The sequence below is a fragment of the Pseudophryne corroboree genome, chromosome 7, assembly GCF_028390025.1.
Source record: "Pseudophryne corroboree isolate aPseCor3 chromosome 7, aPseCor3.hap2, whole genome shotgun sequence".
Taxonomy (NCBI): Eukaryota; Metazoa; Chordata; class Amphibia; order Anura; family Myobatrachidae; genus Pseudophryne; species Pseudophryne corroboree.
In genome coordinates this window covers 169733618-169750220 of record NC_086450.1, presented here as the reverse complement: position 1 = coordinate 169750220, position 16603 = coordinate 169733618, and positions in this window count along the sequence as shown.

Genomic DNA, 16603 nt, shown 5'->3' with positions numbered 1-16603 from the left:
CTTATGCAAATCCCTCCCACTGCAAAAATTTTCACTGCTATTGACCTCTGCTCCGCCTTCTTCTCGGTACCTCTGCACCCTGACAGCCAATACTTGTTTGCATTCACATACAGAGGAGTACAGTACACCTGGACTCGCTTACCACAAGGTTTCATTGACAGCCAAGTATTTTCTCACAGGCTTTGCACGATTGTTTACAATCCTTTCAACCTGAGAGCGGATCAGTATTAATACAGTATGTAGATGACTTACTGCTGTGTTCTGATTCACTCGAATCGTCCTTGAGAAAGACGAAACAGCTTCTGTTTCATCTTTCTAATACGGGACACAAGGTTTCAAAGGATAAGTTGCAGTTATGCCAGACCAAGGTAAGATATTTAGGACATTGCTTGACACAAGGACTGAGACACCTCACCGCTGATAGAATACAGGCGATTCGCGACATGACTCAAACCCAGCAACAGATCCGCACTTTCCTAGGAATGTGTGGGTATTGCCGCAACTGGATCCCAGGGTTTTCCATGCTAGCCTTACCTTTGCAAGAGATGGTCTCATCAAACAAACCAGATCGGATTTCGCACACAGATGAGTCTGAACTGGCATTTGAGAGACTTAAACAATGCCTATCACAGGCACCTGCATTAGGCATGCCAGATTATGGGAAACCTTTTGAGTTGTACGGTACGGAAAGTTCTGGGTGTGCGGCAGGTGTCCTAACCCAGAAACATGGTGATGCCAGCAGGCCGGTAGCCTACTACAGCCTTGTTGTACAGCGCTCAGCTAGACACCATAGCACAATCCCTCCCCACATGCTTGCGAAGTGTTGCAGCAATAGCATTGCTAGTAAGTAAAAGCGAAGATGTAGTGTTAGGTCACAACCTGACCATTCATACACCTCATGCAGTGTCAGCCTTACTGAATTCGGCCCAAACCAGACACGTCTCATCTGCACGGTTTACAAGGTGGGAATTAGCACTAATGGCCCCTGTAAACATCACCATAAGGAGATGCAGAGCACTAAATCCTGCAACGTATCTCCCAGGTGTGCCTGGACAGGCACAAAGGGTGGGGAATGAGAGTGATGGTGAAGGAGGATTTAGTACAGACACTGACACACATGATTGTATGGAATATTTGACCGAAAATTTCACTGCAAGGCCTGACATCAGTGACAACCCACTGGAAGGTGTAGATTTTACCTTTTACACTGACGGTAGTTGCCACAGACAGACGGACTCGGGAGACTTGTGTACTGGATACGCAGTCGTAGATGACAAAGGTACCATAGAAGCGGAACCCCTGGGTCCACCACACTCAGCACAAGTTGCTGAGCTGGTCGCCCTAACCAGAGCGTGTGAATTGGCTAAGGGTAAGTCAGCCAATATCTACATGGATTCTAGGTATGCCTTTGGAGTAGTGCATGATTTCGGGGCCCTATGGCGTCTCAGAAATTTCATGACGGCAGCTGGCACACCCGTGGCGCATGCGACCCACATCAAAAGACTTCTAGCATGATACAGGAACCTGACAGAGTGGCTGTTATCAAGTGTAAAGCCCACACGTACAGCCAAGACCCAGTGTCACTTGGTAACAGCAGGGCAGACGAAGCTGCTAAATCAGCAGCCAGCACCCCCATACAGACAGACATCACACAACTAATGGTATTCAATACTGTCAACACACAGAAATTGAGTGAAATGCAAAATTTGTGTTCCCCACAGGAAAAGGCAGTCTGGAGGTCAAAAGGATATGGCCAGGAGTCCTCAGGACTCTGGACAGATGGACAGGGTAAGCCAGTGGCACCCAGAGCTTACCTTCCAAGTTTAGCTGAGGCGGCACATGGTCTGACTCATCTGGGCAAAGAAGGTATGTGCAAGTTGGTAAGAGCCTACTGGTGTGCGCCAGGATTCTCTTCTCATGCGGGTAGGAGAGCAATGACATGCCTCACCTGCTTGAGGAAGAATATTGGAAAGGCAATACCAACAGAACCATCCCATATCCCGCCAACGGACGGCCCTTTTCAGGTGATACAAATTGATTTCATACAATTGCCACCTTGTAGAAACTTAAAGTATGTATTGGTTTGTATTGATGTTTTTCAAATTGGGTAGAAACGTTCCCCGCTGCCACAAATACTGCTGTGTTTACTGCAAAGAAAATTGTGCAGGAATTTGTGTGCAGGTATGGTATCCCTAGGATAATTGAAAGTGATAGGGGTACCCATTTTACAGGTGAAGTCTTTCAGGTAATGTGCAAATTAATGGGAATTAATAGTAAGCTGCATACTCCGTACCGCCCACAGGCGAGTGCGAAAGTGGAAAAAGTAAACAGCACTATCAAGAACAAGTTGAGCAAAGTGATGGCTGAAACTGGATTGTTGTGGCCAGAAGCTTTGCCACTTGTATTGTACAGCATCAGAACCACTCCCAGGTCCCCTCTTAACCTGTCACCCTTTGAGATTCTTTTTGGTCGACAACCCCATGTAATGATTGACCCCCAGGATGATTTGAAATGCAACAATGAAGTAACTGTAAAGTATTTGGTTAAGATGAGCAAGCAGTTGAGGAATCAAAACAGCAATCTAAAGCTAGTGATTCCTGATCTGCCAGACAGTAATTGTCATGACATTGAACCTGGGGATTATGTAATGATTCAAAATTTTCTACGCTCAGGTTGCCTGATTGACCGATGGGAAGGACCATACCAAGTCTTACTGACCAGCACGACAGCATTGAAGGTTGCCGAAAGAGAGGCTTGGGTCCACTCGTCCCACTGTAAGAAGGTCGCTGACCCAGAGAAAGCCCGTGACAAAGAGCAGAGTATAGAGGAAACCATATCACTGGAGTGCCTGTTCCGGGAAAGTTGAGAGGCAGGGCTGTTGTCACGGCACCTGAGCACAGAGAACTACAGGATCAGAGGCGGTTGTCGCGCCAGTTTTCTTTCCCTTCTAATTATTTTCTTTACCTCCCATTACCACTTTTTTCTTTCTCCTCCTGCAAGATGGACTTACCCCAAGAGACTGCGTTCCGGGTTTTCCTGTTGACCCTGTTGTTGACCAGAACAGTCTGTTTCGGTGAGAGTACCAGAGAGGTCGAGAGAGGATCTGGAATGGGTTCTGATGACAAGGACGGATTCGTAGAATTCCAAGAGCAAAACAATCACCGAGCAAAGGCGAGTATCAGAAAACGATCTGGTAGTCATGACACTAGAAGACATTGTGAAGGATTGTTAGCTGAGGAAAATTGTATCTGTAGGAATTGTGAAAACATAGTTGAGGACGGGTGCATCCAGAGATGTCAGTCCAGCCTTAATATCAACATGGACCGTCATCCATTGAGTGACTATCACTCATTAGTGGGTAAGGTTTTAAACCAAACAGAATGCTGGGTGTGCTCACAAGTACCTCAAGGTCATAGCAAGTCAGGACTAGTACCATACTCTTTAACAATAGGTGAGGTACTTGAATTAAGGGGTGGGAGACCGGTGGACAAGAAATTTAATATTTCTAGGCCTCCTAGTTTGAAGCTCCACCAATATCATGTGGATAGGTCCTTAGTATGTTTTAACATTTCCAATCCCCGAAAGCCGGGAAATTGGGAAGTGACATGGAACAACCAAACCATGGCATTTTCACACAGAGCCGATAGAATGCCCGTAGACTCAGAACTTATACGTAAAATAGCCAACGGTGGGAGATATTTTCAGTATAGGTACACTCTAGGAAGTAGGACCATGCAGGTTGGAGAAGTATCACCAGGATACTGTGCGCATATCATACAGCCTGATACGTGTACTGAACAGATGAGAGAGTTAGGGATAGGATTTTTCACCTGGAAGGTTTGCAATATGGTGATGTCATATTCTGTCCCATATGTCCTCCCCGATGATGCATATTTCATATGTGGGAGGAAGGCGTATAAGTGGCTTGCCCCAAACTCAGAGGGATTGTGTTACATTGGAAAAGTGTTGCCAGAAGTAATGACCATTACCCATGATAAGATGAAAGACGTTCACCGCAATGCTCAAGCTCCTTACACTCACACTCACTACGAACACATTGTTAAAAGACACCTTATAGATAGGACAGAGCACGCAGCCTCTGATTTGATCCACGATCCACGGGGATTCAATTCCTACTCGCGTTAGATATCACCCGTACCGCCAGAGGAATTATAAATTTTAGGTATATTACTGCGCTAGCGAACCTGATAGACAATATCACCGAGATGTATGATGACACCTTCAGGTATACTGGGAGGGAATTGCAAGCTTACAAAATGGAACTGATCCAGCACAGGATGGTTCTCAATTACCTCACAGCGGTGACAGGCGGGTATTGTGTCACCCTAGCAACTCAGTATGGTGTGAAGTGCTGTACATATATCACAAACAGCACTGATGACCCAACCGAGGTCATAGATCAAAAGATGGACGATATCTTGCAATTGAAGTGGGAGTTCCGAAGGAGACACAACCTTACCCTTACTGCTGTGAGTAATGAACTGACCGGCTGGGTTTCATGGTTGAACCCACTTAATTGGTTCTCAGGTTTAGGAGAATGGGCTCAAAATGTTATCGTGAATGTAGGGAAATTTCTCCTTTGTATCCTGGGAGTTGTCATAATGATTGGATTGATATTTAGATGTGTTCGGATTTTAATGCATTGCAAGCGCAGTACCAAATTGATGAGTTTAAGGAGCGAGGGCATTGTTACAACAACTGGTTTAATTTATGACCCATCAATCGAGACAATGTTGTGATAAGACGTGATTCCACGGTCCGTTTCTTTCACCCGTTTCTCCTTTGTTTTTCTCCAAGGTAAAAAGACATCCACTCGGAAGAAGATTTTGATGCACACTTCTACAGACCTTTTGATGAACAGTTCTACAGACCTTTGATGAACATTTTCACAGACTTTGCGAGACACTTTAGAGACTTTAACTTTCTATGGACACTTGAAAAACTTTGCTTACCACCCACAGCAAAGATACACCTATCCGGACAAGACTTCAACAAGACATCCAAGGACAATTACACACATTATCATATGAATGTATTTATAACACATGTTTCTTATCTTCATCTCTACGATCTTCAGGTAGTGACACACATAGTCGGCAGTTGATATAGGTACATATATTAGCACTCACAAATTCCCCCCCCCCATGTATCATCAACTAATGTGCACCCCATTTGTTGGAACCAGAAGCCGAAAAGAGCTCGGTAGTGTTTGTTAGCCCACTTACAGACCCTTAATACGGGATAAGAAGGATTTAATGTATACTTCGCAATACCTCGAAGCTTATCTAGAACATGTACGGCACGATGATACATGACCCCTTAGACATGAATTTCATACATACATGCTTTGACTATCCCATTAGGTCATACATTTCCCACCTTCTCCTCTCCTCCCTCCACCCAATCATTTATAGGTATTTCATTGTATTGTATATTTTTCTGCTTAAGTGTTTGGATAGTGGCAGTTATTGTTGACTGCCAAAGGGTGGACTGTCAAAGTCGAAAAATATCATGATGCATACCCCTTGTACTAACCCCTCATGCACATGACGCTGCTCGTGCACCTGCTCCCCCGTGCGTGCACATACCCGCAAGTTGCGTAGGATCGCTCCGGCGATCGTGCGCATGAGATGTGTATTTACGGCGGAGTTTGTGAGCGTGTAGCGTGCAACTCGATCGTAGTATATTTAACCCAAATAGTGCATTTTGTAGTTAATATTCCCCTAGACCATGTCAGCGAGTATGATTAGTTTAAACTGTTCCTGGACAGAGAGATTCCTCTTTGCATGATAGGAAGGGTCAGATAAAGGTTGAAAGGTGGTGTCTAGTATCCAGCTGTAGGGTATTTTAAGAGTAACATTCCGATGTTAGTTAGGAAAGGATCGCTCGCTCCTGCGTATAGTTATGTACAGAAGTAGATTATGAACATTAACTGTATTTGCTGTAAATTACACATGCGGCGGGAATCCTGAGGATACCTCCCACCAGAGCAGTTGGGGAAAGACACAGCCCACCTGTTCAAATCCACCTATGACCTTTGCTGTAATGTAGAGACACATCCCTGTGTCCAATGAACAATGAGATTACAGGTACCATTGTATTGTGAATGTATGTTGTGTATATAAAGACCACTGTTGCCTGGCCAGCCTCATGTCTCTGAAGGCTTTCTACCTGATAGCTGAGGACTGGATTCCAGGTCGCGCTTGCGAAAGATTCCCCACGTATGTATATTCTCTGTAGCCATTGTTCGCCATTGTTCGTCTTATTCTCTGTTATTCTGTTAGATTTCTGTGTTAGCTTGTAGTGTATAACTTGTATTGTTTTCCCCTTTTTCTCTGAATAATCCACGGCAGTGTTAGAGCTGCTGTGGTTTTAACCAAACCCGGTGTTGTGTTTTCACTTTCCTGCAAAGGGCTCTCTTAGCGTCTCAATCGCTCAAACAGCATACATATTGTTAAGGTTTTTAAGCGTTACATCATTACAGTATTTGACTACTAAGGTTTGGAGTATAAGTATATTCTTACTGTGTTTTATTAACAAGGTTTAAATGTTATCTACTGTGTGTGCGCCCGCTGTGTGTATTCCGTACACCCAGCGCAGCGTGTGTACGCCAAGTGCGTACCACGTGCGGGACTCTGTACCAAATAGCGTACAAAGTGCGTAGCACGTGCACGTGGTCTAGCGGCCATAGCGGCTCCACGGTAATAGTGTATAGCTTTATGTTTAAAGATAATAATTGACATTATCACTATTTAGCCGGACCATCTGTATAACCTAGTCATCGGGCAATTTGTTCAAGTTTAAACGCCCCCTAAAAAAACCAGGCCTGGCCAGCCTACGTGGAACCTGTACAACCTGCTGACCATGTTCAGTTTCCTGGCCTTGGTTTATTGTTGCCTCATGGAGCAGTCTCAGGTATCCCCCAGCAAACAAGAAATCAGTACTACACACGGTAGCAGCCATTTCAGAGTGAGAGATGTTACAAATGTGCTTGGGTCCCTTTTAAAGGTCCAAAAATTCAGGTGTGAGTAATGTAGAATTGGAAACACATGTAAACACGCTTCTCAAAAGCAGGTCTACTTATTTTTAGGCTTTTTTTACGTTTTGCACTTTTTCACGGCCGCACATGCATTTTCACGGTAGAGATTTCAAATACGAATGCATAGTAAATGACCGAGTTCTATACCTAAACAGCCGCGTTTGACCGATGGTGTATTCATTCGTATTTTTAAAACACAGCCGTAAAAAAATACGAATGCCCTCATCACTGCCGAGATTTGAGTTTGGTAAATTCCCGAGATGACACTTTGAAGAAAAAACACCATCTCGGTCAAAATCGTGAGCTTAGTAAATATACCCCCCAGTATCAGGGATCAGGAGATTCCTATCCACCTTCTTTTACTTCATTGCAGTATCAGCAGTCACAAATCACATACTGTAGCATTTAACACAACATTCTCTCTTCTGAAAGGATCAACGGGGATTCAATCAGTGACAGTCACCTGGAAAAAAGTGAGAGTCAAAAGTGGGCATGAGAAAATAAAATTACTTGAAGCACTGGGGCCTATTTAGCAATAGGTTCCGATTTGTTCACTGTAAAGCCAGTTCTTTATCCCTGCATATAGGACCCTATTCAGTTTTGGATTACAGATTATGCTAAAAAGCAGAATCTGCAACTTATTCTAAAACATGCAGCAGAACATGCCTAATGGAAAATTCGCCACTGCCTATGATGGAGATCCTTGACCTCTTCCCACAAACGGAAGCTATCCTCTGAATGCGCAACATACCAAACATCGATACTTTGCACATGATAGAGCAAAAACAACTGGATCTGAATGACCCCCATAATGTCAAACATTAACCTATAGACATATATCTTATCTGTGGCATCCCCCAAGCTATTGTTTACTAAAGCTTAGCTCTCGCTCTATAATTACTGCTCGATGAGTCACATAATTATGTGGTAAGCCGGCTAAAAATATCCCTAGATCCGTGAAATGTGTTAGAAGTACAGTGAAGACAAGGCAGGAAACCCCAGCCACTTCTTGCAAGGATACAGTGTATCCTTATATGTGCTTCCTCTAGCATCAAGATTAAACATGAATGCAAAGAAATGTATAATAGGGGAAGTGGGCCTCATACCATGACGTTATATTTCCTGAGCACAATGGTGCATTAAAAAATAATATATCTGGTGCTTTTTTAAGGAAGGTCGAGACCTGTGATGGCACAGGAGTGTGCTACTGCACATGCTCCAATTCAGATCTGCAAAGGAAGCTTCATTCCCTTACCAGGATGGCGACCAGCGATAGCACTGCGCATCCACAACCAGGGCCGGATTATGCCTTGGGGGTGCCCAGAGCACTTTAGACAGGGGGGCCCCGGTGGAAGGCGGGAGGGGCTGTATATAAGTTTGTGATTAACTCCCAACATGACCCATTCTAGGAGGCTCTTTACATGGGCTTCCCTCTTAATATATGATTACAGTCACCTGTGTTGAACTATTTAATTGATAAGAAAGGTGTTTCTCCACAGGTGATTGCATTCATAACTTAAGAAGGAAGTCCAGGTAGAGAGCATTTTGTCCCTCCTGGAATGGGTCATGTTGGGATGTATGGATTGTGTATATTACAGTGGTGGCCAACCTGCGGCTCTCGAGCCGCATGCGGCTGTTAGGGTCTCCTGCCCTGTGCTGCCACGTCGTCATGGCAACCGGGAGACAAGTGCTAGTGGAGTAACCTGAGCGCAGCTGATACTCCGGTTCGGGTCTTTTGCTGTGCAGTGGTTATAGGCTCTGTGCACGGCAGGGGATCCGGTGCTGGTTTTTGTGCTCACAGTCTGTGAGGTCTGAGTGGGGCGTGGACAGCACCTGCTTTATAAGGCCTCTTTTCAGGGTAAGCAGATGCTGCTGAATCTCTGTTGGTTAGTCAGTTCATGAAAGTTAACCAGTACTGTGTAGCTTTGTATTTGTTTGTTGCTTACTGCAAATAGGCCTGGGGACTTGGTATTACACTCTGCCAATCCAGACCTAGCAGTAAGACTGGAGTCAGTCGTTTAGCTTGCTGGGGTTCTGTTATTACTCTGTGAACTTAGCAAGTTTGCGGCTGTATTCTAACACTTGCCTGTCTAATCCTGTCTCACTGTGCTAGGTGTCAGGGGTCAGTTTAGTGGCAGTAAGCTTAAACCTGTGCACTGCAAGTGAGAATCAGGATTGTGGAGGCTCTCCTTGTGTCTATCATTCCATCTCTGACCAAGGAGTTTACTGCCACACCCGTTGGTAACCCTTTAGGGTTTTGCTGTTGCCCTTAGCAACAGCATTTCGGGTTCTCTACGTATTAAAACACAACATCTTGCTTTTTACATCTGAGCAGTTCTAATACAAGGGAGATACCCAGTTCCTTAGCCTCTGGGCTTCTCTGTTCACTGTGTGTGTATTTTGTTACCCTATCACCTTCTGTGTACGTTATGTCATATTCCCCAGTTTGTCTGTGAGTCCATTTGTTTTGCATAACAGTTCAAACACCAGTACATTCCTGCAGACACTGGAGTGCATAACAGTTCTGACACTGGTACTTTCCTGCAGGCACTGGTGTGCATAACATATTCAGCAGCCTAATACTCCTGTTGAAATTTTGTGGGAATATGGAGCATACCCCTCAAAATACGTTGCAACAGGTGGTCGATCAGGTGCAGGTCCTGACTCGACAATTTAATGATTTGTCCATTAAAATGCACACCTCCCAGGCTGCTGGCGGAGCTCCCGCAGCAGCAGCACCTGCAGGGGTTAAGGAGCCGAAAGTAAATCTCCCGGATCGTTTTTCTGGAGATCGCTCGCAGTTCTTTTGTTTCAAGGAGAGCTGCAAGCTATACTTCCGGCTTAGGCCTCAGTCTTCTGGGTCGGAGATTCAGCGGGTGGGCATAGTGATTTCCTTGCTACAAGGAGACCCACAGGTCTGGGCATATGGGTTGCAGCCTGACTGTCCGTCGCTTAAAAGTGTTGATGCTTTTTTTACGGCACTGGGCATGTTGTATGATGACCCTGACAAGACGGCCTCAGCCGAGGCTCAGATTTCGATCCTTAAGCAAGGGCGAAGGCCAGTTGAGGTTTACTGTACGGAGTTTCGGAGGTTGGCCCATGATACCCAGTGGAATGACCCAGCCCTGAGACACCAGTACCGAAGAGGTCTTTCTAACCAGATAAAGGACCAACTGGTACAATATCCCTTGCCTGATAGCTTGGATCAGCTCATGCAGTTATCCATCCGGGTGGGTAGACGGCTGAGAGAGCGTAGGCTTGAAAGGGAGACTGAGATTTCCTTCCTTCCCAAGGGAACCTCAGACTCTGAGGAATTTTCTGAGGAGCCTATGCAGATTGGGGCTACCCGCCTCTCCTCGCGTGAGAAGACGCGGAGGAGACAGCAGGGGTTGTGTTTGTACTGTGGGAATAAAGGTCATGTGGTAGTATCATGCCCAGAAAAGCCGGAAAACTTCAGGGCCTGAGGGTGATGGGAAATATCCTGTCAGGCCAGAAGTCAGAATTTCCCAAGAAGACTTTTATCATTCCGGTGACCTTGAAGATCCTCGGTCAAACTGTCAAGACTGAGGCCTTTGTGGACAGTGGGGCCGACGGGGTTTTTATGGACCGCCAATTCGCCCTAAAACACTCTGTTCCCTTAGTACCCTTGGCATCGGAAATTGAGATTTGTGGGTTAAACGGGGAACCATTATCCCAAGGTAAAATTACCTCTTGCACTAGCCAGATTTCTTTGTTTATTGGAGCTACACACTCTGAAAAATTGTCCTTTTATGTGACTGTCTGTACTTTTGCCCCATTGGTGTTGGGGTTACCCTGGTTAAGGGCCCACAATCCTCAATTTGACTGGGTCTCTGGGGAGATTCTTAGTTGGGGTACTGATTGTTTCAGGAGTTGCTTGAGCCTTGCAGTCAGGCTCTCGCAGCTAAGTTTGCCAGGATTGCCAGGGTGTTATGCAGATTTTGCGGATGTGTTCTCCAAAAAAGTTGCAGAGGTACTACCTCCCCATCGCCCCTATGACTGTGCCATTGATTTGTTGCCAAATGCTAAGCTTCCCAAGAGCAGGTTGTACTCCCTGTCACGTCCTGAGACTCAGGCTATGGCAGAGTACATTCAGGAGAACTTGGCTAAGGGATTTATCAGACCTTCACAGTCTCCAGTTGGGTCGGGGTTCTTCTTCGTGGGTAAAAAGGACGGTTCGTTGCGACCCTGCATCGACTTCAGGGAATTGAACCGTATCACGATTAAAAACTCATACCCACTGCCTCTCATTTCGGTCTTGTTTGACCAGCTTCGTACTGCCACCATTTTTTCTAAGATTGACCTACGCGGTGCGTACAATCTAATCCGAATAAGAGAGGGGGATGAATGGAAGACTGCCTTTAATACCCACTCAGGGCATTATGAATATTTGGTGATGCCTTTTGGGCTCTGTAATGCCCCGGCAGTCTTCCAGGATTTCATGAATGATGTGCTCAGGGAATATTTGGATAGATTCTTAGTTGTATACTTAGATGACATCCTAATCTTCTCCCATTCCCTGGAGGAACATCGGAAGCATGTACGCTTAGTCCTCCAGAAACTCAGAGACCACCGGCTTGGGGCGAAGCTGGAGAAGTGCGAATTTGAAGTTCAGCAAATCGCATTTCTAGGATATATTATCTCCCCAGAAGGTTTCCAAATGGAGGGTTCCAAGGTACAGGCAGTCCTGGATTGGGTGCAGCCCACTAGTTTGAAGGCGCTTCAGCGTTTCCTGGGCTTTGCGAATTTTTATAGACGATTTATCGCTGGATTTTCGTCTATAGTGGCGCCCTTGGTGGCACTCACTAAGAAAGGGGCGGATGTTGCTCACTGGTCTTGTGAGGCTAAAGCGGCTTTTGCCCGTCTCAAAAGGGCATTTGTTTCGGCCAAGGTGCTGCGACACCCAGATCCAGAGCGTCCTTTTGTGGTGGAGGTGGATGCCTCTGAGATGGGTATTGGGGCAGTGCTTTCTCAGATGGGAGTGTCTGATAATCGCCTTCATCCCTGTGCTTACTTTTCCCGTAAATTTTCGCCTGCCGAGATGAATTATGACGTGGGTAACCGGGAATTGTTGGCTATTAAGGATGCACTCGAGGAGTGGAGACACTGGCTTGAGGGGGCTAAGTTTGTGGTCTCAATTCTCACTGACCATAAGAATCTGGCATATTTAGAGTCAGCGAAGCGTCTCAATGCCAGGCAGGCACGATGGGCTTTGTTTTTTGCTCGCTTTAATTTTTTGATAACATATCGCCCTGGGTCAAAAAACATCAAGGCTGATGCGCTCTCGCGGAGTTTTGCTCCAATCCAGGAGACCACCGAGGAGCCGTTGCCCATTGTTTCCCCATCATGTATTAAAGTGGGCATTACCCAGGACCTCTTATCATTAGTCCTTAGAGCACAGGAGCAGGCTCCTCCAGACCTTCCGGTAGGTCTTTTGTTTGTGCCTCCTAGGTTAAGACAGCGAGTGTTCCTGGAATTCCATGCCAAGAAGTCGGCAGGTCACCCGGGTATTGCCAGAACTCGGGAGTTGCTATCTAGGGCGGTGTGGTGGCCCTCGGTGGCTAAGGATGTGGATCAGTGGGTTCGGGCATGTGACATCTGTGCCCGAAATAAGACTCCTAGAGGGGTTCCTGTTGGCCCATTACATCCACTCTCTATCCCATCTAAGCCTTGGACCCACATTTCAATGGATTTTGTGGTGGACTTGCCCAAATCCTCGGGGATGACAGCCATCTGGGTTGTCGTTGACAGGTTTTCGAAGATGGCGCACTTCGTTCCACTGGTTGGGCTGCCATCAGCCAGACGCCTGTCTGAATTATTTATGCTGCATGTTGTGCGTCTCCACGGGTTGCCACTTGATGTGGTCTCTGACCGCGGATCCCAGTTTGTGGCCAAATTCTGGAGGGCATTTTGTTCCGATCTCCAGATTTCTGTCAGCTTGTCGTCAGGCTACCATCCGCAGTCTAATGGGCAGACTGAAAGGGTGAACCAGTCCTTGGAGCAGTTCCTCAGGTGTTATGTCTCCAAGTGTCAGACTGACTGGGTTGCTCATCTGTCCATGGCGGAGTTTGCCTATAACAACGCGGCTCACTCTGCTACAGGGATCTCTCCCTTCCTTTGTGTGTATGGGCATCATCCTAAGGCCAATTCTTTTGACCCCCTGGACTCCACGCCTGGTGGTTCCTCTGTGGTTTCGGTCCTTAGAGGTATTTGGCGGAAAGTGAAGAAAGCCCTTGTGTCTGTGTCATTAGTGACCAAAAGGGTTTTTGATAAGCGGAAAAGACCCTGCAGCTTCAAATTAGGAGACTTCGTCTGGTTGTCTACCAAGAATTTGAAGTTGAGACAGCCATCTCATAAGTTAGGGCCCCGGTTCATCGGCCCTTATAAGATCACCAGGGTTATCAATCCGGTGGCTTTTCAGTTAGATCTGCCCCGTTCTTTGGGTATCAATAAAACATTTCATTGTTCCCTTTTAAAACGGGCGATTAGTAATCCTTCTTCCAGTGGAAGACCTTCCCCTCTTCTGATACGTGGCCAGAGGGAGTTTGTTGTTGAAAGGATTCTTGACTCCAAGGTGGTTCGGGGTCGGCTGTCATTTTTGGTGCACTGGAAGGGGTATGGCCCGGAGGAGCGGTCGTGGGTGCGCAGTTGTGATCTTCATGCCCCCAGACTGATACGCTCTTTCTTCTCGCAGTTCCCCGATAAACCCGGTGGTAGGGGTTCTTTGACCCCTCGTCAGAGGGGGGGTACTGTTAGGGTCTCCTGCCCTGTGCTGCCACGTCGTCATGGCAACCGGGAGACAAGTGCTAGTGGAGTAACCTGAGCGCAGCTGATACTCCGGTTCGGGTCTTTTGCTGTGCAGTGGTTATAGGCTCTGTGCACGGCAGGGGATCCGGTGCTGGTTTTTGTGCTCACAGTCTGTGAGGTCTGAGTGGGGCGTGGACAGCACCTGCTTTATAAGGCCTCTTTTCAGGGTAAGCAGATGCTGCTGAATCTCTGTTGGTTAGTCAGTTCATGAAAGTTAGCCAGTACTGTGTAGCTTTGTATTTGTTTGTTGCTTACTGCAAATAGGCCTGGGGATTTGGTATTACACTCTGCCAATCCAGACCTAGCAGTAAGACTGGAGTCAGTCGTTTAGCTTGCTGGGGTTCTGTTATTACTCTGTGAACTTAGCAAGTTTGCGGCTGTATTCTAACACTTGCCTGTCTAATCCTGTCTCACTGTGCTAGGTGTCAGGGGTCAGTTTAGTGGCAGTAAGCTTAAACCTGTGCACTGCAAGTGAGAATCAGGATTGTGGAGGCTCTCCTTGTGTCTATCATTCCATCTCTGACCAAGGAGTTTACTGCCACACCCGTTGGTAACCCTTTAGGGTTTTGCTGTTGCCCTTAGCAACAGCATTTCGGGTTCTCTACGTATTAAAACACAACATCTTGCTTTTTACATCTGAGCAGTTCTAATACAAGGGAGATACCCAGTTCCTTAGCCTCTGGGCTTCTCTGTTCACTGTGTGTGTATTTTGTTACCCTATCACCTTCTGTGTACGTTATGTCATATTCCCCAGTTTGTCTGTGAGTCCATTTGTTTTGCATAACAGTTCAAACACCAGTACATTCCTGCAGACACTGGAGTGCATAACAGTTCTGACACTAGTACTTTCCTGCAGGCACTGGTGTGCATAACAGCGGCTCTTTCATCCGCCGCATGCGGCTTGGCCGGCTCCTGGCCACCGCTGCCCCCAGACACACGCACGCCTCTCCGGCAGCGGTGTCTCGTTTCAATACGGCGCCGGCCCGCGAGCCAATCAGAGCTCTCGGACCGGCAGCTAAGGCTTCTGTTTGGCTGCCGAACCGCGAGCTTTGATTGGCTCCTAATTCAAGAGAGACACCGCCGCCGTAGAGAGAAGAAGCAGAGGCAGCAGCAGTGCGGTGAGCGTGGAGGGGAGCGTGGAGGGGAGCACTGGGGCATAGCAGGCACTGTGGGGACATGTGTATCTGGCACTGGGGGCACAGCAGGCACTGTGGGGACATGTGTATCTGCACTGGGAGCATAGCAGGCACTGTGGGGACATGTGTATTTGCACTGGGGGCATAGCAGGCACTGTGTGGACATGTGTATCTGCACTGGGAGCATATCTGGCACTGTTGGGACATGTGTATCTGGCACTGGGGGCATATCTGGCACTGGGGGCATATCTGGCACTGGGGGCATAGCAGGCACTGTGGGGACATGTGTATCTTGTACGGGGGGCATATCTGGCACTGGGGCATAGCAGGCACTGTGGGGACATGTGTATCTTGTACTGAGGGCATATCTGGCACTGGGGGCATATCAGGCATTGTGGGGACATGTGTATCTGCACTGGGGGCATATCTGGCACTGGGGGCATATCTGGCCCTGGGTCCATACCAGGCACTGGGGGCATATCTGGCACTGTAGGGACATGTGTATCTGTACTGGGAGCATATCTGGCATTGGGTACATAGCAGGCACTGGGGGCATAGCAGGCACTGTGGGGACATGTGTATCTTGTACTGGGGGCATATCTGGTACTGGGGGCATAGCAGGCACTGTGGGGGCAGGTGTATCTGGCACTGGGGGCATAGCAGGCACTGTGGGGACATGTGTATCTTGTACTGGGGGCATATCTGGCACTGGGGGCATAGCAGGCACTGTGGGGACATGTGTATCTTGTACTGGGGGCATATCTGGCACTGGGGCATAGCAGGCACTGTGGGGACATGTGTATCTGGCACTGGGGGCACAGCAGGCACTGTGGGGACATGTGTATCTGCACTGGGAGCATAGCAGGCACTGTGGGGACATGTGTATCTGGCACTGGGGGCATAGCAGGCACTGCGGGGACATGTGTATTTGAAATGTAGTTGTAGTTGATGATGTGCTCATATTGTTTATTATACTAATGTATAATATGTGACTGACTGCTAGTGTGATTGATGACTTTTCTACATTCTGTCAGTTTTGTTCTATTCCGATACTCAATGCTGGTGCATGGGTAGGGTCGGATTGTATGTCACTTTAAAAAGCTTAAAGTGATTACAGTCACAAATTGTGTAGTACACTGTGGAAGTGTTGATTATTTATCATGTCTAAGAGTGGCAAAGGTGAGGAAGATACACTCACAGCAACACCAGCACTCATATCAAATTTGTCTTGCAAAGCTGTATTATCCTCTCAGGATCTGGTTCAGGATGGTTTGTGTGCAAATTGTTTTAGCTTTCACCAGGGGTTCTTGAAAAATACAAGGCAGATGCAGGTGCAGGTTGATCCACCTTGGGCTATGTTTGCACAGACTTTATCCAGTATAGCTGAAAGGATAATTCCTCCATCTCCTGTACCGGGGATAGGTTACACGATTAACCCTTACATGCAGCTTCCCACCTGTGGTGTATCACTTCCAGCAGCTGCCTCTCAAAAGAAACAGGCTGATAAGCCAGTGATAAGTAAATCTTCATCCTACAGGCTACACATGGTTCAGATGAGGAATCATCGGCGGATGAAAGCTCA